A 23,970-nucleotide genomic window follows, 5' to 3' on the forward strand; every position below is an offset into this window, starting at 1 on the left:
TGTTCAAGTTGATTTCTTGTGTCCTTTAGACAAGACTTTACTACTTTGGTAGCTTTCTTGTTTTCTGGTTTAAGATAACATGGCTTTCACGGGTACCTCAAGGACTTTCAAGTTCTCATAGTAAGTTTATGATTTACAGGTTTCTGTAGGACCAAAGTGCTGTTTCTACTCCACTTTCCATATTATTTTGAATTTTTATGAACATTGGCCAACATTAATTTTGCTTTTGTGAAAGAGGAGGAAAAAACCAAAATCTTTCAGCTTAATGAAAATTAACCTGTTTCTCTTGTATATTTATTTTTTTTAATCTGTTGTCTTATGTCACTGGAACAACCATGATATCAACCTTTACAATTTTCGGGCAAACTAAAGCACTAATGCTCATCTATGAATGCTGGTTAAATTTGTTGGAATGGACAGGATACCACAACACAGTCACACGGATACTTTACAGCACTTAACATATATATTTTAAAGGTTTTGGCATTCTTTGACTAGTTATTTATCAGCCATTTTAAAGGACCCCTGTCCACCAGCCAGATAACTAATTGGATTTCAGGTGAACTACATCAGAGGTCTAGAAATGTCATGTGACAGTAGTTTTCCTGAAAACGTATCTGTGGGGAGAAGGGTTGTGGATTTTTTGTTTAATCAGTGTATAATTATATATAAATTGTGTGTGGATTATATTTCTTATGCTGGAGTGGGAGAGCTGTATTTTATGACATGAAGTATTTTTAAAAAATACATTTGAATAGCTACTATGTGTTAGGTGCTAGATATGAAGTATAGACTGTCTTTTAAATATTTATAATTTCTAGGGGTGCCTGTCTGTCTTAAGTCAGTTAAACATCTGACTCTTGATTTCAGCACAGGTCATGTTCACATAGTTCATGAGTTCAAGCCCCACATTGGGCTCTGTGCTAACAGTGTGGAACCTGCTTCTAATTCTCTCTCTCCCTTTCTTTCTCTCTCCCAACCCTGGTAGCACTCAATCCCTTTCTCTCTCAAAATGAACCAATAAACTTTAAAAAAATAAATATTTATAATTTGTGGTCGAGGAAACAAATATGTGTAACAAAACGTAATATAATGACAGCATTAGCACTTAAATTATAATTGGTTTTCCATACATTCTTACCTACCTGTGAGGTATGTAGGTTAATTTTATTTGTATTTTACAGAACAAGAAACAGGCTCAGGGGTTTGATTTAATGTCCGAATGTCAAAAGCAATAGCATTTGAAAGAAGGCATCAACATTCTGATTTCTAGTCTAGTAATCTTATACTACTGCCAGGTTTTCACAAGAGTCAAAACAAAACAAAAAACAACACAACTATGATGTTGGTATTTGAACAGGCTTTCATGAGGAGATGACATTTGTAGAATAGAAGAATTTCAGCACGTGTACTTGGAACAAAGAACTAAAAATGCAAGGGTTTTAAATGATACACCTGAATATATGCACCTTATGGGTAAAGTACGTTCAAAAAAGATATTGTATGGCTGGGTAGGTACTTTGAAATCATCGAATGAGAAACTTAAATGGCTGGCTAATCAGTTTAGAGTAAGATGTGGAAGTTACTAGGTAGCAGTAAATATATATGATATAATCAGTTATGTTTGATGCCTTGGTATCAGAAGATAATAGGAAGAGACCTAGGAGACTCTGAGGCTGTTGTAATACAGATGACAAGTACTGTAAGAAGAAAGGCTTGGCTGAACATGGTGCTGTACAGGTAATAGAAGATAGAATCTCTAAGATTGCAGGTAAAAGCAGAGATAGGAAGTTATATCCAACATGATACTAAAGTTTGTTTATTTTAGAGAGAATGAGTTACGGAGGGGGACAGCGGGAGAAAGAAAATCTTAAGCAGGCTCCATGCTCAGTGTAAAGCCTGACATGTGGGTCGATCCCACGACCTTGGGATCATTACCTGAGCCAAAATCAAGAGTTGCATGCTCAACCAACCGAGCCACCCACACACCCCTCATACTAAGGTTTAAAGTGCAGTGAATGGTAGAATCAGTGATAGTTATGAGCAAGAGGAGAAACAAATCTTGGAGAAAAGGATATAAATTGCCTTGGGTGATACTGAATTAATGAGATTCTGAAAGGCATATAAATAGATTTGTGCATTAGTCAGCTGGAATTAGAATGCTTGAGTGGGAAAGATCTGGATATGTGGAGTGGCACATAATAGGAGAAGTTGGTAGCTTTCTAAGTCTTTAGAGTGGCTGAGATCCTTAGCTGGGAGAGTAGACTGAAGACCAGAAGGCTAAAAAGTCCACTGTACACATGTTAGGGCAGAAAGAAGAATCAGCGAGAGAGGGGAGAGGGCAGAGTCAGGAAGCCAACTATTGGAAGTTCAAAGACTGTTCTCATTTTATTCTTAAATGCTGAAAAATGGCCAGGAGTGGAGATCAAGGAGCATGAAAACCCATTGCATTTGGAGGTTATTCGTAGCAAAGTGTTTTAAGTTGAAAAGGTCAAAAGTAAACTTTAACAATAACAAAAATATTTTTCTTCTTTTATACATTATATTTAAACGTGTAAATGTTATTTACATTTTGTGCCAAAGAGTATACTCTTTCCTTTTGTTCTTCCATCAGTTAATTATTTTTCATGACTGTATAGTCCGTGAATATTATTAATGTACCAGTCTTATTTTGGTACCCCTTTTTAATGGACGTTTACTTTATTTGTTTTTCTTCTTTCGCCACAATGTTCCTAAAATATCCTTAGGAACTTATGCTTTATTTCTCTAGGTTATGAGGCATCTGGGTGGCGGTTAAGTATCTGACTTCGGCTCAGGTTGTGATTGCGCAGTTTGTGGTTCAAGCCCCACATCAGGCTCTCTATTGTCCGCGTGGAGCCTGCTTCACAGCCTCTGTCTCCCTCTCTATCTGAGCGCCCCCCCCCACCCCCCAATAAATAAACATTAAAAAATCTCCTTATTTCTCTAGGTTGTAAAGTACATGTATTTGTTGAACTTAATGACTGACCATTTTAAAAACAACAACAAAAAAAGTCAAATTCTTACAGTTCCTGCTACTTTTACTTGTAATAGAGGTTGATGATTGTTTTCCAAAAGGCTTCTTCTCATTTCCACTTGCAGTATAGGTGAAAAACCTTTCCCGACATTACTGTCTGAAATAGGCAACTAGATCTTTTAAATATCTACCAATTTTAGCGAGTGTAATTTTACTCCTTGTTACTTTGATATGTGTTTCCTTGATAACTAGTAAATCTTTATGTACTCAGATATAGCTGTTTTTCTTGTATAGTTTTTGAGATTCCAGTTTTGGTTAAAAAGATTTTATTCTCTCTAGATTGGTTATGTAGCCTCATTGTTTTGTTAAGAGGTATGTATGTGTAAGTGCATGCATACACACATTTATTTAAAATATCTAAGTACGGGGACGCCTGGGTGCCTTGGTCGGTTGAGCGCCTGACTCTTGGTTTCGGCTCAGGTCATGATGTCACAGTTTGTGAGATGGAGCCCTGTCATCGGGCTTCATGCTGACAGCATGGAGCCTGCCTGGGATCCTCTCTTTGGTGCACGCGCGCGCTCTCTCTCTCTCTCTCTCGCTCTCTCTCTCTCTTTTTCTCTCTGCCCTCCCCAGCTTGCTCGTGCGCATGTATGCGTGCACTCTCAAAAGAAATTAAAAAAAAATTAAAATATATAAGTATTATATCTGCCTGGAGTTCATGTTTTATCTATTGTAAAACACGCGTGCCCACTTTTATTTCCTTTCAGAGGAATAGTCACTTGTGGCAACACAGATGTCTACACTCCATCCTTTTCCTTTGCTCAGACCTTTGTGTCTTTCGATAGAATACTATGTTTAGTTGTATAAATTCAGTAAAATTTAAAATAGTTTTATTTGGTCTTGGGATATTTATTTTTCTTACCTGTTTTTATAGGTGCTTATTATTGGAGCAGGGAAAAGCTACTGTATTAAAACTCCGTAAGCAAAGGCTAGTAGGGACGCCTGGGTGCCTGAGTTGGTTAAGCATCCAGTTCAGCACAGAGCCTGCTTGGTATTCTCTCTTCCTCCCTTCCTCTCTCACTCTCTTTCTCTCTCTCTCCTCCCCACCTCCCTTCCTCACCACCTCTTACATGCACACTCGTGCTTTCTCTCTCAAAATAAATTAATAAATGTTAAACAAAAAATGTCTAGTAATGTTGCTAATGATATGATAGGGTATCATAGAAGACCCAACAGATTCTATGATAAAATTTTTCTCTTTTGTATCTTTTTTTTTTTTTTTTTTTTTGCTGCTTCAGAAAGTGCAAGTAATAAAGGTTTTGAAGTAAAAAGTTGAGGAGGCACTCATAAGTTTTACTGAAGTCACCTAAGATGTGAGGGGTTTTTGGTGAGATGGGGTCTTTGAGGGAAGTTTAAAATTCTTTAAAATCCATGATGGAAAAATTGATAAGGAAATTCAAAACCTAATAAAACGATTGCCAAATGGCTCAGAGGGGCAAAATGATGTTAGATACCATTATGGTTTGGAGTTTAGATAAGTGATAGGGCTTGAGTGGGAATTGGCAAGACTACTTGAGCTTAATGTCAGGATTATAATAGCATTTGTTGTTGAAATGTCAGATCAGGATATTTGCATCAAAATGGAGAAAAAATATATGTGATCCAGGAGGTATGATGATGGATTGAAGGATGCTGAGAAGTATGAGTAATTTGAGATGACCATGAAAATCTGTTCAGTTAGTAAGTGAGTAGATCACAGATTTAAGGAGTTTATAGTAAAAGAGAGGGTGTGTGTATTTGTGTTTGTGTGTGTGTTACAGTTATGGGATGTAAAGGTAGAGAAGTTTTTGAAGTATGTGCATGACGTACAAGTCATGGTTGGCATGACTGAGAAATGTGTTAAAATATACATGCCTGGGATGTACCTCTGATTTGCTAAAACTTAAGACTTTTCAGGGTTGTCATGAAGTTTATGACATTACTTTGAAAGAGCTGCCACAGGTGAATTTGATACACCATATTAAGCAAGAACCACTGGTGGGCTGGAAATGAGTGTGGCGGGCCTTTTTCTTTCTTCATATTCAGTGTTTGGCCAAAAAGAAATGGAGATACAAGTTACTGAATTGGTGGAGGTAATGGAGATCAAACTGGGAATGGATGAGAAGGAACAATGAATCTTAGTCATTGAAGAAGATCTTTCTGGTCTTCTAAAACACTGTTGACTAGAAGAAAGAAAGAGCTTTATTCACTGTTTTCAACAAATAATAATTGAGTGCCTTTTGTGAATCGGGCTGTATTCCAGGCACAACCATAATGAATAACAAGGATCAAGTATCCACGTTCATGTAGCTTGCATTTTTTTTTAATGAACATAAGTTGTCATTCCTAGAATATTTGTTGAGTCACCAGTGTTTGAAAAATCTTAACCTGTACCACATATTGTACGATCCAGTATTTCTTTAGAGTAGTGTTCTATATAAACAAAAACATTAATTTTGAAATGAATGCTTTCATTTGTTGTTGCCTCTGACTACTTTTTGCTTGTTGGTAAGTATTTCCTTGAAACTTTCCTTTACCACCAATAAAAGCAGCAACAAAAAAAAGGTGAACCCATTTCTATCACATAATGGGAAAAAAGGAACATTCTTTTACTTCTGGCAGTCTTCAGTTTCAGCACAATATGCTTTCTATTTTTTTTTTTTCATGTTTTTTAAAAAAATGTTTTTTGAAAGAGAGTGGTGGAGGGGCAGAGAAAATCCCAAGCAGGCTCCGCGTTGTCAGTGCAGAGCCCAATGCGGGGCCTGATCCCGAGAATTGTGAGATCATGACCTGAGCTGAAATTAAGAATCAAACACTTAACTGACTCAGCCACCCAGGCCCCCCACTACTAATTTCTTACTATTTTTGGAGTAAGTCAAACTGATTCTGAAGTTGATGTCTATGGATGTATTCAGTTTCCTCTTTTCTCTTTAAATGCCTTTCCTTCTCCAAGAAGGAGGTGAAGTTGAGAGCAAAGGAGAAGAAAAGCATTCTTTCACTCTCATTGTTTTGCCTTAGAGTTTTGTTTCTTTAAAACTACTTATTTGAGCACCTAGTATATATACATTTGCATTATATTGAAGGAAGGAAGCCATGTAGTACCTATACTTGAGAAACACTAAATTGATCAGCAGTTTGATGGTAAATATTTCTGATGAAAACCCTTGAATTATGTCTAGATGAACTACTACAGAGTCATCTTCTTTGGAGTTACTTTCCAGAACAGAGTCAAACCCACATAATATTTTCAAATGAGGATCTTAATCTTTAAACAAAGTAAGGATTAGAAGACTACTAGGATACATGTTGAGTATGCAGTAACAGCCATTGTATTGTCTCTGTACTCACTGCCCTCGTTGTTAGTTTCCCCTGCCCTTTCCATTAATATAGGGAAAAGGTTAGGCTTCATCATGTATTACAGTGGTCCAGAAAAAATACAAGCCTTATGAGAAACTGGAAGAGGTAAAGAGAATTAATTTTTTCTTTTATCTCCCAAATGACCTTTCAGATGGTTAGTTTTAGTCAGAATCCAAATATGGTCTACATATTGCTTTTGGTTTGCTAAATTTAAGTCTTCCGCTTATTGGTAGAGGAAAGCGATTCATTTGTCTTGTTGAATTTCCTATATTCTGAATTTGGCTCTGTATCCTTGTGGTAGTGCTAACATATTTCACTGTTATCCTGTATTTCTTTAAAGTAGTAGCTAGAGACCTTATTAAATTCACTTTTAATTCTTTGATCATGATATCTTCTTTTTCCTTCCATTCGTATCACACCACGTGAGGCAAAAACCATCTGGTTGTCTCACTTTCAGTGATGCTGATATTGATTAGTTAGTTCAGTTGTTGTTAGCCTAATCCACCCAATTTGCACATCAGACTTTTCCCTCATGGGCTTAGCACTGTTCAGTATTGTTGTTTAGATTCATCATTTTCTTAGGGATAGAAAATGATTATTTTCCAATTATATCATTGTTTTTGCATTGATTCGGCTGGAATTCTGTGAAGGACTGTTCCTAGTCAAGTATTGGGATATTCTGAAATAGATCTGTCACAAGAAAGACAGAGTATGTGCCTGAATGTTTTAGTTATCAGTTTTTAGAGTAATTACTTGGTGGCACTCCAGTAAGGTCTCAAGGTGACCATTGATGTGAATTTTATATTTAACTTTTATAATCTATTTTTGAGGTGGTTTAATTCACTGGTTGTCTACTTTTGCTATGATGCCAGTGGTCTTTGGTCTCCTTGTTTTCTTGCATGACAGGATGTCCCGGGCTTCCTGCTTTAGCCTTGAAATTGGCCATTCCTATAGGGGGTTCTGAGTCCTTGTAGTGGACAGTGTTTATTTAGGGACTGTAATCAAAGTATAGAGTGCTTTTTAGTTCGAGGTTGTCGTTAATGGCTTTTTTAGAACTAGCAAACGTATTTTAGTAAGAGTAAAACAAATTTTGAGTTCCTAGTTCTATTTTAATTCATATGTAAGAGTATAGGTTTTTAAAGCTTGTATTGTGAATTTTACTGAAAAAATATCTGTGTATTATAAACATTAAAATAATTTTAGGGGCACCCGGGTGGCTCAGTTGGTTAATACACAAGCGTCCAACTTCGGCTTAGGTAATGATCTCATGGCTTGCAGGTTCAAGCCCCATGTCAGGCTCTGTGCTGACAGCTCAGAGCCTGGAGCCTGCTTCGGATTCTGTGTCTTCCTCTCTCTCTGCCCCTCCCCTGCTTGAGCTCTTGTCTTCTCTCTCTCTCTCTCTCTCTCTCTCTCTCTCTCTCTTTTAAAAATAATAAAAAAAATTAAAATGTTTAACAGTAAAAATTAAGAAAATTTAGTTGTATTCAGTTCTATCAAATACGAGTTTTGTAATAAAAGTAAAATGGTCAAACTTATTTGCCATCAAGAAAAATTGTGTTCTTGGATAATGTGATGCATTTACCTTCTCACTTTTTCTCCCTAGCATGTTGCTGTATATCCTCCAGGGGTAGCCAACTTGAGCACAATACTATATCATGAAGAGAAGACAAAACAGTTTTTACTGCTTCTCTATTTGTATATCTTTTTTCTTTATGAAAATTTTGGTTTGAAGACTAGTGAGAACAGTTTAAAGTTTCTTTGTGATTCTTTTTTGTCTCTAGGGGTATATGCAGTCAAAATATTGCTCTAAAGTGTATTACTTATCTTTATGACAACAAATAATTTCACTAGTTTTAAAAAGTATTTATGTTCAGGATGCTTGTGTGACTTAGTCAGTTAAGCATCTGACCCTTGATTTCAGCTCGGGTCATGATCTCACGGTTTCTGTGTTTGAGCCCAGCATCAGGCTCCGAGCTGACAGTGTGGAGCCAGCTTCTGATTCTTTCCCCCTTCTTCCCCTCTCCTTCTGCCCCTTCACTGCTTGCATGCTATCTCCTCTCAAGATAAATAAACTTAAAAACATTTTTTTCTGTATATCTTAAATGTAGATAATATTGGTTGGCCGTGCCTCTGTTCTTGGTCTTTTTTTTATTTTTATTTTTTTTAACGTTTATTCATTTTTGAGAGATGGAGACAGAGCATGAGTGGGGGAGGGGCAGAGAACGAGGGAGACTCAGAATCTGAAGCAGGCTCCAGGTTCTGAGCTGTCAGCACAGAGCCAAAGAGGGGCTTGAACCCACAAACAATGAGATCATGACATGAGCCGAAGTCAGGATGCCCAACTGACTGAGCTACCCAGGTGCCCCTCTTCTTGGTCTTCTTATTTGGGGATCCAGGCTCTCAGAGCAGGCTGGTATGTAGGACATGCTCATTTTTGTGGCAATAGAGCTTGCAGACACTTATAATACCTCTAAAATTGTGATTGATTGGATGTGCTATGTGTCACATATACTCAGTTTCCATTGGCCAAAGCATGTCACATGGCCAAGGTCCAGATTTTTGGACTAGGGATGAATAACTCAATTGCGGGAAGAAAAGAGTGATTTGAATTCTTAACAGCAATACACTTGGCCACATAGTCACTTAAGTCGATTCCTGTATGTTGATGCCATCATAGTCCCCATAATTAGTATTGTTTTGAATTCTATTTTTTTTTTTTTTTAATGTTTTAGTTTTGACAGAGAGAGAGAGAGAGCGAGCTAACAGGGGAGGGGCAGAGAGAGAGGGAGAGAGAGAATCCCAAGCAGGCTCCGTATGTCAGCACAGAGTCCAATATGGGGCTTGAACTCATGAACCCTGAGATCATGACCTGAGCTGAAATCGAGTTGGACGCTTAACTGACTGAGCCACCCAGGCACCCCTAAATTCTGTTTTAAAGGAATTGTCTAGAAATAAATGGATTATCTATCTGAAGGAGTATGCTAGGGAGATAACTGATAAGGTCTGGGGAGAAGAGGCTTTCGTTAACCCTAATCTACCTGCCATCTGTGCTTTTGGAGGGTTAAAATGATGGCATGTGTATTTATTAATCTTGGTCTTTCTCAGCTTAATGACTGTTACAGGTTGAATTGTGTCCTCCAAAATTCATAATGCTGAAGTCCAAACTTCTGGTAACTCAGAATATAAATTCATTTGGAAATAGGGTCTTTATAGAGGTAATTAAGTTAAAATGAGATCATTAGGGTAGGCTCTACTCCTGTATGTCTAAGAGCCTTAGTGGGAGACATGGTGAGGTGGCTAGAGTAACACATCCATAAGCCAAAGAAGCTAGGAGGAAGTCCTGGTACAGATCCTTTCTTAGCACCTTCAGGAGCATGGCCCTGCCAGCACCTTGATTTTGGACCTCTGACTTCCAGAACTATGAGGCAATAAATTTTTGTTGTAAATCACCTAGTTTGTGGTTCTTTATTAATGGCAGGCTCTTTTGTTGATGTCCTGAGACTCCATTTTAACATGGGGTGGGGTTCCTCTCCTCCCTTCCCCCACCAGCTAACAATTTTCAGATACCAGTAGGGTATCTGAGAATTTGGTTTTGCTACTGTCTACCAGAGGTAGTAGTATCAGATTCCACAGGTTAAGGGTTCAGTCCTAGCAAGATTGCCCCCATCTTCTTCGGATGCCAGTTGCAAGCCTGGGTTGTTACCTGTGCTTCTGACCAGCTGACTGTAAATCTGCTGGCTTCCTCTTTGGGTTCAGTTAATTTGCTAGGGCAGCTTCTGAAACTCAACACATTTTACATACTAGATCACTGGTTTATTATGAAAGGTTATAACTCAGGAACAGCCAGAAGAAAGAGATGCATAAGGGCAACAAGTGGGGAAAGGCCAGATCTTCCTTGTCCTCTCCAGGTGGGCCAGCTTCCCCCCCCCCCCCCCCCCCCCAATCTCCACGTGTTCACCAACCTGGAAGCTCTCTGAACTCTATCTTTTGGGTTTTTATGGAGGCTTCATTACACAGGCATGATTAAATTCTTGGTGATTGATTGAGGCTCCAGGCCCTCTCCTTTCCCCAGAATTGGGCAAGTATGGAACTGAAAAGTCCCAGCCCTCTAATCACAAGGTTAGTTCTTGGCTGGCAACCAGTCCCCATCCTTAGGTGTGCTCCCAAAGTCACCTCATCAACATAACAGAAGACACCTTTGTCACTCTCAACATGTGTGAAGTTTCAAGGGTTTGGGGAACTGTGAGTCAGGAACCTAGGACTAAGATCAAATATATATGAGAAATCTACATTTGGTCATTTGAATGACTGTGTGTGTGTGTACATATATGTATATATACGTACACATATATGTATATGTATGTATATGTGTATATATGTATCTATTTTCTCTTGTGAATTGCAATATCGGAAGCTAATCCAGTGACACAGTTTCACAGTACAGTCAGGTTTGTAAGCGTGTGGGAAGGAATATAAGGTAGAACTGTAGGTTGCTATATTGGAAGGAACTTTATTGCTAGACTGAAGAATTTTGGACTTTGCTAAAAGAGCATCTTGGAATAGAAGTTTGGCAGCCAGGGCAAGAAGAAACTAGCTCAAGGGTAGTTTGTTTATTTATTTATTTTAACCTTTACTGTTTAATAATGGAGTAGTCTAGCTGCTGAGGGGATACCAGAAGATGGATCCTCTCTTTAGAGTACCTTCAAATCTGATGTCCTTTTAGGCTCTGAAAAGGTGCAGCATACTTCAGTTGGTTCTAAGCTGGAATTCTGTATTAAACCATGTAACACTAAGTTTTATATTTGATTAGTGGGAGAGTCTTAAGAGTTAGGTATTATGGATTGAATTATGTTCCCCAAAAGATATGTTGAGATTGTAACCCCTGGTATCTGTGACTGTGACCGTATTTGGAGATAAGATGGTTGTAGATGTGATTAAGTTAATATAAGGTCATTAGGTACACCCTATTCCAGTGTGACTGGTGTCCTCATAAGAAGGAAATTTGGACACAGACACACACAGTGGAGAACGCCATGTGAAGCCACAGGCACAGAAGGAGGACTGCCATGTGGGGATGGAAGCAGAGACTGGTGTTATGTTGCTGCAAACCAGGGAACACCTAGAGGTACCAGAAGCTTCAGGAGACAAGGAAGGATTCTCCCCACTGAGGCTTTGGTGGGAGTGTGGCCCTGCCACTAGGTTGATTTCAGGCTTGTAGCCTCCAGAATGGAGACCATACTTTTCTGTTTTAACCCACCTGGTTTGTGGTACATTGTTATGGCAAGAAACCGATATGGAGGTCATAAGGATTTTGAAAAGTATTTAGTGATCTGAAGAGCTCTTTCTCTTAACACATTTTGCAGGTTATCAGAATGCTTTGTGTTGGATAAACAGGAGGTTCCCAAACTTTGCTGTGCATTGTATTTACCTGAAGAATCTTTAAAAAAAATGCTGACATCTGGCTCTGACCTCTGCAAATTCTGGTGTAATTAGTGTGGGATGTAAGTAACATGGACATCAGGATTTTTCAAAGCTCCCCAGGTGATTTAATGTGCAACACATTTTGAAGAACCACTGGGTGAACCTTCTAGCTTAAGTATTTTCCCACCCCTCGCTACACATACAGTTTTGTGTTCATTTAGCTTTTATCAGCCTGTGGGTAATATATTCCCCCTAGCTCTCTATCCCCTGCTAAGCTCATTTGTGCCTTGGCTTATTATGATTCTTAAAAAATTATTATATTTTGTTCTTCTCTGTTCTTGCCAACCTGGCTAGACATGTGATTATATTCAGATCATCCATATGGCCACTTTGTAGCAAAGTAAAGCTATTTGTGTTTATTTCAATACTGTAGTTTACATCAGACATCAAACACCTTGGAACTGATTTTTTAAAATTTTCGAAGGCACTTGATATTACTCAAATATGAGAAACTTGAGTTAAGGAGATATACTTGTGCCTTTGTTGTATATAAATTCCTTAGAAAGCAGAACACTAAGCAGTTGTTATTTATTAACATTTTGTTCTGTCAGTCTGTTAAGCTTTTCATCTACCTGGCTTTAAGTGATGAAATATTTGTTGGTGGTGAGGGTTGAGGAGTTAATGTAGAAAACCTAGCTTATAAATAAATACTGTTTGAGGAGAGCAAAGGGCTCAGTTGGTTTGGGAGTGTAGGGGTCAGAGGTGGGGTTCGGAGGAAGATGGAAAAAGTTGTCAAGGCAGAGAGTTTCATTCGTAGAATAGTGTTAAGTATTGTTGTGCTTAGTCCGGGGAAAAGAATGATAGATTTTAGGGAAGCTGTATTTACACAGCAATTCTGCCTAGGCCTGGGTTTCCCTACCTGGCAAAAGGGTGACAATGGGACGTATACAAGAATGTCAAAAAGAAGAGAAGCCCTATTATCTTATGTTTTGGATTTATTTTAATGTATTCACAGCAACTATTGATACAGTTACAAGTAGCAAAGAGAGTGTGGACTATTTACTTGCCATTACAAGTCACAGATGGGCTTGTACTCCCTAGATTTCCTTTATTCTCTACATTCCCTCTGCTTTTTTCTTTTGTGTCCTCAGAGTGCAGGGGCAGGCACGGAAATTGTACCAGGTATCCTGGAAATCTGACCATAAAGAATTTTCAAATTTGTTGCTCAGCTAGCCATCTCTCTTTATTTCTTGTCTAGCTAATAGAGTCTATGATTGGATTGATTCTGTACTGACAAAGTTTTACATTATTTGTTTCCATGTATATGGTAGAGGAGGCTGCCATTACTTATAGTCTTGAATGTATTCTCTTTGGGATATAACGGTTACAAAATGAGACCACCTTCATGTTTGACCAACTTCATGTTTTAGTTGGTGGGAAAGGGATTGCAGCATTCTGGAACCTCACCACTGGACACAAGTGATGGGTCTGAACAGACATGCAGGCCTGTGAGAATCCACCCTGAGAAGGAAATGTGTTGTGGTAGTACTGCTGCTACCACACCTTTCCTCAGCTGTTTAGAATTTGGTAGGAAATGGGATGCAATCTGCAGCTTGGCCGTGGAGCCTGTTTTTCATAATATCATGCTTTATGTTAATGGATTTCTATTTTATTACAGTGTTCAGGGCCTAGAACAATGCCAAACATGTATTAGCACTCAGTAAGTATTTGTTGAATGAATGATGGAGAGACTAAATTTAAATAAAATTACTGAATCAAGTGATTGTATCTGGACCAAAGTCCGTTTACAGAGGTGTAGTCTCAGAAAATGTGTAATTATTACTCTTACATGTTTTATTTAGTACATTTCCATATGTTTTATCCAAAGTAGTGCTTTTGCATGAGGGTTTTTATGACTTCTTAGGTAACTTTTTTGTTTATTAGGTGTAAATTTGCTGGGTACCTATGTGTATTTCATCATGAACATAACAGAAAACAAGATTTATATCCTGGTACAGTCTGAACATAGTCATGGCTTAAGAGGTCTTTTTCTCCAAATGATTGCCAAAAAGATTAGCACAAATATTGCCAAGAAGGAATCAGTTTTTATACTAGCAATATTTGCTGCACCAGAAATTAAAATTGTGAAGTTTTATGTTACCAATGCATTTTAATATAAACCCATCTATAACATGTGAACACAAATGGTATTTTATGAAAAATGTGTACTTTCCGAATTTCCAAAAATTTTTCATGAGAAGAAGGACGGTGATTTACTTCTTTGCAAATTTCTGTTCGTCTCTGGCTTACTACAATATAGCTGGGTTCTCAAACATCCTTCTGCATTCTCATGGTGAGGTATGTTCTCGGAGTTGAAATCTATGAAAAAACATCTGGCCTTACAAAGATGTGTAATTAGGGGCACCTGAGTGGCTCAGTTGAGTGTTGAGTGTCTGACTTCGACTCACATCATGATCTCATGGTCTGTGAGTTCGAGCCCCATGTTGGGCTCTGTGCTGACAGCTCAGAGCCTGGAGGAGCCTGCTTCAGATTCTGTCTCCCTCTCTCTCTGCTCCTCCCCCACTCATGCTCTGTCTCTCTCCCTCTCAAAAATAAACAAACATTAAAAAATTAAAAAATAAAACAGATGTATAATTATAACTTCTTCAAATCAAAATACAATTTTATTTTTCATATGAATTTGGATATTTTCTTTGATACTACTAAATCTCAAGTGGATAGTTTTTTGTTTTTGTTTTTGTTTTTGTTTTTAATGTTTGCTTGTTTATTTTGCGGGGAAGAACAACAGAGAGGGGAAAGACAACCCCAAGCAGGCTCCATGCTGTCAGCGCAGATCCCGATGCAGGGCTTCATCTCACAAACCATAAGAGCACGCATGACCTGAGCTGAAATCAAGAGTCAGATGCTTAGCCAGGTGAGCCACCCAGGCACCTCAAGTGCAAAGCTTCTTAACGATTAGTTGCAATGCAGGATTTGAAATGTTATCCGTGAACTTTTTGTATTGTTAGATAAAATCCTTTAGTCTCTCTTGAACTTAGAATACTTCATTTCTCCATGCATAATTATGTATTGGTCATTGGGAAAACATTTGTTCACTGAGTTATGTAGACCTTCCATATGTTCATTCTACAGTATGCAGAAAAAGAGTGATTCATCATCACTGATCTCATCAGAAAAGTTTTTGAAAATTGGGAACCGTTTAATAATCATGGTGGCTGATATTTTCCAAATCCTAATTTTCTCTTAAAAGCTTAAGTTTTATTCTTGTCAACAAATATTGCTATTTGTTTTCTTTAAAGTGACAGTTTCACTTTGTTTATTTGCAAAAAAATGTCTGCCAAATTCTCAATATGAAAAGCCATACTTTGTCAGTTGATCTTGGGAGTAAAAATGGTGTTCCATGAGGAAAACTTGCAATTCAACAATTGCACAGTGGTTTTCTTTGAGACCCCCACCTCCATCATTTTAGTGTGCGGTGGAAGTGCTTTATCAAGTACTTAATGTTTTATTATGTAGGATATCAAACAGATGTGTTTTTGAGGATTAACATTTTAATAAAATTAAGCATTTTTGCTACTTTCAAGGGAATTCTTCAGTGAAGAATTTTTGTGGGTTTTGTTTTTGTTTTTTGAGTGCATGATAATTAAGAATATAATGACTGCTAATATAGGAAGATGTAACCGCCTTGATTCGCGTTACGATATGAGCAGTTTCACTCACTATTACTCTGTAACATCAGTGTATGGAAGTCAGTTCCGTGAGAAAGTCAAGTAATGTCTTAGTACTACAAAATTTTTGACCTGAGGACCCCTTAAAAATGTCTTGGGAACCCCAGGGGTCTACAGGACTCACTTTGAGACTTAATTTGTATACTAAATAAAAAATCGATGAAACTTTGTCATGGGCAGGACAAAGATAACAAATCTGATTTTTAGATTTGAGCACTTTGAACAGCATTAGCATTGAAGTACATTTACAATGAAATGGAAAGAAATATATTTTACTAAGATGGTATTAAAAATAAATATTTTTAAGACTTTTTAATAAGATAGTATTGATAAGATTTTTTAATAAGATGGTATTTGCAGTTAGTCTGTAGCCTGACTGGGTTGAGTACTTAACAAAGGATGGACACTGCAGGGCCTCAGTGTCGTTGTTCCTCTGTGAGCATGTTTGTTTGGTTTTGGGGAACCAAACTGTCCTCTTACAGGACTGTCCTCTTACAGGACAGTACTGTCAACTGTTTTCTTTCACCCTGTGAAATTGACCTCTGACACTTTCATGGTGGATTTCCCCAGTTTTCAGTAAAACTTCAGAGCCTATCTCAGTTCATATCTATCATCAATTTCTACTCCATTTTCTTTTGCCTTTTGTCTTCCAAGGTTTACTCATAGCTGGCTCGTGGAGTGTATGTGCGTGCGTGTGTGTGTGCGTGTGTGTGTGTGTGTATGCAGGTGTGTACCAGTCTGTTATCTGAGTATTAAATTTGGTTTAAGTTGTCTTCACTTGATTTGAACAAGCATTTATTACCAATTGGGATGAATGTTGATCTCATCTTATACCTTTTTTTTTTTTTTTACCCATACTTGGATGTTTGATCCATATTAATCATGTTATTTCTGCCATTAGAACAGTCTTCTGCCTGTTTTTACTTTTGCTCTTCCAAATGATTTACCAAATAAAGCCAGTCTCAGGACTTGTTCTGATTCACTTATGGCTCCGTAGTCTTAGTTTTGTCTTAGTTCCCTGCCTGCCCTCTTTAGGAACCAAAGAATACCTAATCCTTGTCTAATAAATTGTTTCACATATACTATTATAAGTAGTATTTATTTATAACTCTGAATTCATTATACCTAGTACCTCTTTTCTCTCTTTACCTATAATACCTCATTTTTAAGCAAAGTTTCCATCCATTCATGTGATTGTCTTTTTAAACTTTTAGCTATGGTTTAGTCTTTCATGTCCTCATTTCATGTCTGTTCCAAAGCTAGAATATAAGATAGTAAGTTGGTTTGACTTAATTGAGAAAATTTTGTTACCTTTCTTATACTGGTTCCCATTCAGAGCTTTTCTTGCTAGTTGGAAGGGGACTAGTGTCTTGATTTTCATTTTCATACTTAACTTTCATTTCCAGACTTTTCTTTTCCAGACTGACAATGGTTTGCCTTAAGTTGTCCTATGACTGATTACTTCTCAGTAATTGGAAAAGATGTACCAAAAATTTGGCCTATTGGGACACCTGGCTGGCTCGGTGGATAGAACATGAGACTTTTGATCTTGGGGTTGTGACTTTGAGACCCATGTTGGGTGTAGAGATTCCTTGAAAATAAAATCTTTAAAAAAATATTTTCCCTTAGTGTTTTAATTTCTTGTCCTCTTCACTCCTCTGTCAGTATACTTTGGCTGTCATTCATTTATTATTTATTGAGCCCATCCTGAAGTCATATAGTTTTATATTTTAAAGGGATGTTAGAAGACATCTATGTAAACTATTTTTTTTACGTATATGGCAAGTTAAAGTGCACATCTAGGGACTGTGAGGCAGCTCATCAGAGGTCTTTTGGGTATAAAAAGAAATGGGGCTGTAGTTAATGTCAATTTAACTTAAATCAGAGTTGACTCATTACCTAATTGATGCTATTTTACTGTTTTCTGTCTAGAGAGCTTTGCTGAGACTTAATATTGCTTAATTGGGATTCAAAATTAGTGTTCCCTATCGCTAAATCAATGGCAAATGTTCTGTTAAAAAAATGTTCTGTAAAAACCATTCTGTGTTTTGTAAAAACCACAAGGTATTATGGGTGGTACAAAAATAGGTGATAGGTTGTATTTGACACACAGGCCATAGTTTTCAGACCCCTGGTATAGATCACAGTTGAAATAAATGATTGACATTAGAAGTCTCAATTACTAATGAATAATGGGTTTGGTATACCATTTGCCTATGTCTTTATATAAATCAGTGTTATAAAGCAGTGTTGGCCTGATAAGCATTGGGCGTAATACTTAAATGTTTCTTAATGAGGTGGGGTTGTTTGTTTTCTCTTTCCCTAATTTCTGGAAGTGTCCATCTGACATCTGACTGTTTTTAAAAATCTATTAAAAATGATTTATGAAAAAACACTGCATGATCTGGTGACTCTTTGCTGTAAGATTCATACATAAATACCCTATGTACTTGTACTGACTCTAGTCGTTAAAAGTTTAAAAGTGAGACATCTAATGTTTCCTCATAAAGAAACAGAGGCCCAGAAGATCTAAAATTATAGAGGCTACCTGAGATCTTATTTCTTGGTCATGTTATCTTTAATTTATATCTGAGGGCTCTAGATTCTAATGAAAAAAAAAGAAGAAGGAAAAGAAAGGTAACTTAGAGGCATCTGCCTTCTAAGTTATTATCACCATACTTTAATTTCTTAAGATTCACAAACTTTGGAACGTCAGTGACCATTAAATCTGACAAAAAACAAACAAAGCAACAAGAATCAAAAGAAGAAAATGTTCACGGCGCAAAAATCGCCTTTAACTATTAAAAAGAATGTAGCCTTTACACTCTTACAAAAATTACTGGAAGATGCTCATGTGCCAAAATTAGAAGGTAAAATGCCTTCACAAACTATCTTGTTTACCTATTTAAAAAATTTAAGCTGCATTTTTTTTTCTCTTGAGGATGCTGTTGTCTTTTTACTGGTACTTTATATTCAAATTATCAAAGATAGCCCTCCCCCCAAAAAACAAAAAACAGTCTTACATAAAACAAATGAAATACAGAGTTTATATTTTAAAAGGTGATTTTTCTCCTTTTTGGTGGAAATGCAAATTGGTGCAGCTACTGTGGAAAAGTGTGGAGTTTCCTCAAATATCCAAAGATAGAAATACCATATGATCTGGTACTTCCAGTACTGGGTATTTGCTCAAGGAAAACAAAAATACTAATTTGAAAAGATAATATGCACCTCTGTGTTTATTGTAGCCTTATTTGCCAATAGCCATGATATGAAAGCAACCCAAGTGCCCATCGATAGGTGAATGAATGAAGATTTTATATATGTGTGTGTACACACACACACAGAGACACAATGGAATATTACTTGGCCATAAAAAAATGAGTTCTTGCTATTTGCAACAACATGGGTGGACCTAGAGGGTATAATGCTTAGTGAAATAGGTCCAAGAAAGACAAATACCATATGACTTCATTCATGTAGAATTTAAGAAACAAAACAAATGAGCAAATGAAAAAGACTTGTAAATACAGAGAGCAGCCTCTGGTGATTGCTAGAGGGGAGGTTGGTGGGGGAGATGGGTGAAATAGGTGAAGGGGGGCGGATTAGGAGTACACTTCTCGTGATGAGTACTGAGTAATGTATAGAAATGTTGAATCATATTGTATGCTTGAAACTAATATAATACTGTATATTAATTATACTTAAATTTATAAAAAGATATTCTCTTCTTTTTAATAGTGTGAATAAAAATTATCTCCTGAGATCGGGTCTTTAAAAATACAGTTTAAACTTAACATTTATCCTAATGTGAAGAGTGGTAGAATTTTTTTTCTTTGGAAACATACTTCTTTGCTTTTTTTGGACTTAATATTACAGGTAGCCTTAAAAAGATGTCCTTAAAACGTTTGATAATTAAGCTGTAGTTGTAGTTCAGGGCTAATACACAAAAAAGTAAATATGCTGTTGTTTGACATTAATGCTTTAATCAGCCAGATGATTTGATTTTGTTAATGGGTTTTGTTTTTGTTTTAGTTTGGTTAGTATTAAAATAAGCTGAAGTATTTCGTTTAGAACTTGGTGTTTTTTCTGAAATTATCAGATTATTTCTAAATCCTAATGTTGCACTTTATTTTTTTTTTTTTAACATCTTATTTTATTTTTTGAGAGAGAGAGCACACAAGTAGGGGAGGGGCAGAGAGAGAGGGAGACACAGAATCTGAAGCAGGCTCTAGGTTGCTGTCAGCACAGAGCCCGATGTGGGGCCCAAACCCATGAACGCAATATCATGACCTGAGCTGAAGTCGGACTCTCAACCTACTGAACCACCCAGGCACCCCCCTAATGTTGTGCTGTATAGTTCACAAAAGTAATTTGGAAAACATGATTACATTTAGTCTAAAAAAATTTTGTGACACCTTATAAGATTTAGCATGGCAAAAGTACATTCTCAAATGTGCTTTATACGTATTTTAAGCTATATTATCAACTACTTCAAAGTTAAATCTTAAGAGATACCTTCCTTCATTGTACCATGTTTTATACACACAACAGTGTTATTGCCTAACATTGGTAGAATTTTAATTATTTTTAATGAGGCAGGAAATGAAGGGTAATGCATTTTTCAGTGCTGTTCCTGAGAGTGTTTCATGGTGGGGGAGAGGGAGCAGTTCAAGGAGAAGGGCATTGCGGGGCAGATGATTATAAAATGTTAATGTATCCTGTTAATCTCAATGTCTTTGAACAGGATGGGTTCCTAAAAATAGCGGCAAATTTTCAAAAAGGTAGGTCCTAGCCATTGTGAGTTTAACATCAGTTATTTTAAAGCCTCCCGATGAATGATCACAGTTTTTAAGAATTTGTAATAATGGGTGTATATCAGTTTTCTAGGGCTGCCATGACAAAATCCACAGACTAGATGGCTTAAACAACAGAAAATTATTTTCTCCATAGTTCTGGATGATGGAATTCCAAGATCAAGGTGTGTCGGCAGGATTACTTATTAAAGGCCTCCTTGGCTTGCAGCCAGCCACCTTCTTTCTCACTGTGACCTCACATAGTCTGTCTTTGTGCATGCATTCCTAGTATCTTTCTCCTCATATAAAGACACCAGTTATATTGGATCAGGGTTTACCCTAATGGTCTTGTTTTAACTTTATCACCTCTTTAAATAAAGACTCTGTCTCCAAATAAAGTAACATTCTGAGATACTGCTGGGGTTGGGTCTTCAACATAAGAATTCTACAGGGACATTTCAGCTCATAAGATGGTCGTAACCACCATCACTTTGCTAATGAGTAAATTGATTTAATTTTTCTCCTCTGGTTCATTTGCCTCCCCACATACACTTTGTGTTTGTTTTTTTTCTTATTGTTAGTTATGATGATGTATTTTTGCAGTGTGTTTTGGTGTTAGCAAGACAATTCGACAAGAGTTTCCTGCAATAACTCAGTGAGTAATATGGCAGCAGTGGTTTACTTTGCTGAAATAAACTATGGTCTACTTTGCTTCACAGCAGATTGAGAACTTACACCCAACAAATTAGTTTTGATAAATGATTCTGTGTGAGTTTAGAGACTGTTATTTAGCAGGATATTGTAATCATCTGTTTGTGACTGCTGCAGTGGCTGGCTGACCAGGTTAGGACTGCCATTCCCAGCATAGTCCATGTAAGCTGAGCGCTGATAGCCTGCACTGTACATGGAGCCTTGGCAATGTATGTCATGGTTTGGAATTAGCAACTTCTTAGGACCTTCCAGTACTAAGAATTTTGATTCTTCATAGTCATTAAATTATTTTATGTTATAAATTCCATACTCTTTTTCCTGTGTGTGTTTTATGTCCTGAGGAAAGTAGTTTAGTATTTTAATAACATGTTAGTATTTTAATAATATATAGAAATATAGTTCTTATATGTCTCTGCTCTGACATTAAAATGAGGAAGTTAAATACTGAAGAAGAAATTAAATAATGTGTAGAATGCCTAACCCCGTACATAGCATGCAGGAGCTTCTCAATAAATGCAAATATTCTTCTGCTTCATTTTCCTTAACATTCAAATGAATGAGAAGCAGTGTGCACACACATGGGAGCAGAGATAACTTGGTACATTCCAAACATTTTAAAAAGAAAATTAGTTCTTCTAATACTTACAGAAACCTGTAAGCCACTTGCATTTTACGTCCTTTGCTTACCTATACCCTCAGCCTTGAGGTTTGTGCTTCCATAATTTTCTGTATCTTTTCTTATCCAAGTTGCAATTAGTTGTTTTCTTCACAACACCTTGTAAAGTCACAAGGTCTGGCCTTAGTCTCCTTTGTTTAGCCACATCTCCAGTACCTGTCTGGAATGATGGTACATTAGAAGTGTTTAACCGAAGTTTTGACTGAGTGAATAAAATATATTGGTCAGAAAATAGTGCTTTAATGCATTTTTCCCCTCTTAGGTTTTGTTAATTAATTTCATGACCATTGTAGTGTTTACTTTTCATTTGTCACTACCCCACCCCCACAATTGTAGCTCATCTGCATTTGTTTGGATTGGTTTATCACCCCAAAGTAATACAACTAGAGATTGGCTTTCCTGTATGAGGGGAACAGAATGAGAGATACCACTTTCCATAAGACGTGAGCTGTAATATTATAACTACGCTAGAGCATTTCTGCTGGAATGTCCTGTTTTACCTCTAGTTCAACATACATAAAGTGTGACTCCCCAGAGAACTGTGCTTTCTAGGCACCCCATATATATGAGTAATTTTTTATACTTTCTGGTCTAGAAACTGAAAAAATGTGACTCCCCCCTGCTTTTTATTTCTCCAGGTATGGTCAATCACGAATTTTATAGTCATTTTCTTGTTTTAAAACATAATTCCCCCGATTTGTCTGCCTTTTTTGGGTTGCAACTGACAAATCTAATTGGCTTAGGTAATAAAATTAATTTTTGATTTCTTTAACTGAATTACAGTGGTAAATTAGCTTCAGATAGTACTTAATCCAGTTGCTTAATAGATAACCTGATGTCATTAATAACAGTTTCTCTTGTCTCTTTGCTGTGCTTTTCTGTTTCTCTCTCATCTCTGCTCTAACCTCAGTGATTATGTACATAGTGTCCTTGCTATCTGCCCACTCCTTTCTGAAAGGAGGAGGTTGTCTTTCCTTGAAACCAGCAAAAGTCTTCTAGCATTCATTCACCAGGAGTGATTGAGTTGGATCAGAGGGGAGGGAGGTAATGTGTATCTGTGGGGGTGGGACGTCAGCCCTTCCTGAAGATAAAATATGCTGATTGACTAAGTGCCTTCCTTTCAACCAGGAAGTCCATCCCATTTAAACCACAGGGCTGAGAATGGAGTAGTTGTCCAAATCTGGAAGGCAGGAATAGTGGTGTGTTTTGTCAGACACTGGCAATAGAAGCTGTAAGAGGCAAGCCACCCTTTTCTTCATCTTGCTAATTATAGTCACTCCATGTCTCAGCTGCTGAGTTCCAGAGAAGCCTAAGTTATCCTTCTTGTTAAGTGGACTCCCAGCACCATACCATCCCTGGCATAACAATCACCTTGAGACCCTGTGGGTCATTGATACTTATTTGGAAAGGTAACCCCAAGTGTCCAAGGTGGTGTTGACAGTTACTTGCCAGTAATAAAACAGTTCTTATTTAAAAAAAAATGTTTAACCTTTATTTATTTTTGAGAGAGAGCAAAAGACAGTGCAAGTGGGGGAAGGAACAGAGAGAGAGGGATACATAGAACCAGAAGCAGGCTTCAAGCTCTGAGCTGTTAGCACAGAGCCCAACGCGGGGCTCGAACTCACAAACCACGAATAATAGCTGTGGCAGATATTTGTAGATATATTTAAAGATAAATTTTCTGTTTTGTCACAATCTTGATAATGTTGAGTATTATTTTTAAATCTTTGCTAGTGTTATGGCCAAATGTTTTTATGTTTATTATTGGTGAAATTGAACGTTTTCCTGTTTCATCTAGAGGGGTCTTGTTATGGAATAAGTGAATCATGAGGTTAAAAGGTACAACAAGAGGAGTGTAGCCGGTAGTATTCTAATAGCATTGTGTGGTGACAGATGGTAGCCACACTTGTGATGAGCACAGTATAATGTACACCATGTTGTACTTCTGAAACTTAATATAACATTGTGTGTTGACCAGGCCTTAGTTAAAAAAAAAAAAAAAATTGGAATAACCATTTATTTATTTCATTTGGTCCAGTCATTTACTTGTAGAGACTTTTCCTGATCCTGAGAAATATTCATTAATATTTGGCACACCTGCCAAAAAGAAATGAAAGAAAACTGCTTTAAGCATAAATATCCTGATGGCAGTTTTAGAATAATGAAAGATTAGGATCATCCAAATGGTCGAGCAGCACAAAAATTTTCTGTTATGAGATAATATGCCAC

The 23,970-nt window shown here is 37.2% G+C and overlaps 1 protein-coding gene across 12 annotated transcripts in view; it reads left to right on the forward strand.

Moving 5' to 3' along the window:
- The window catches only part of TBL1XR1 (TBL1X receptor 1), a 177,567-nt gene that overhangs the window by 106,706 nt on the left and 46,891 nt on the right, over positions 1–23,970 (forward strand). The window contains exon 1 of one of the 12 annotated variants that reach the window (XM_042954622.1): positions 14,724–14,747. The exons of 10 other annotated variants lie outside the window; for them this stretch is intronic. The gene's annotated coding sequence lies outside the window, so the exon portion shown is untranslated. Of the gene's footprint in view, positions 1–14,723; positions 14,748–20,305; positions 20,343–23,970 lie in introns of those variants that run through there. One more of the 12 variants, XM_042954618.1, reaches the window with a different exon arrangement.

This window comes from Panthera leo, chromosome C2 (assembly GCF_018350215.1).
Source record: "Panthera leo isolate Ple1 chromosome C2, P.leo_Ple1_pat1.1, whole genome shotgun sequence".
In the NCBI taxonomy this organism is placed as follows: Eukaryota; Metazoa; Chordata; class Mammalia; order Carnivora; family Felidae; genus Panthera; species Panthera leo.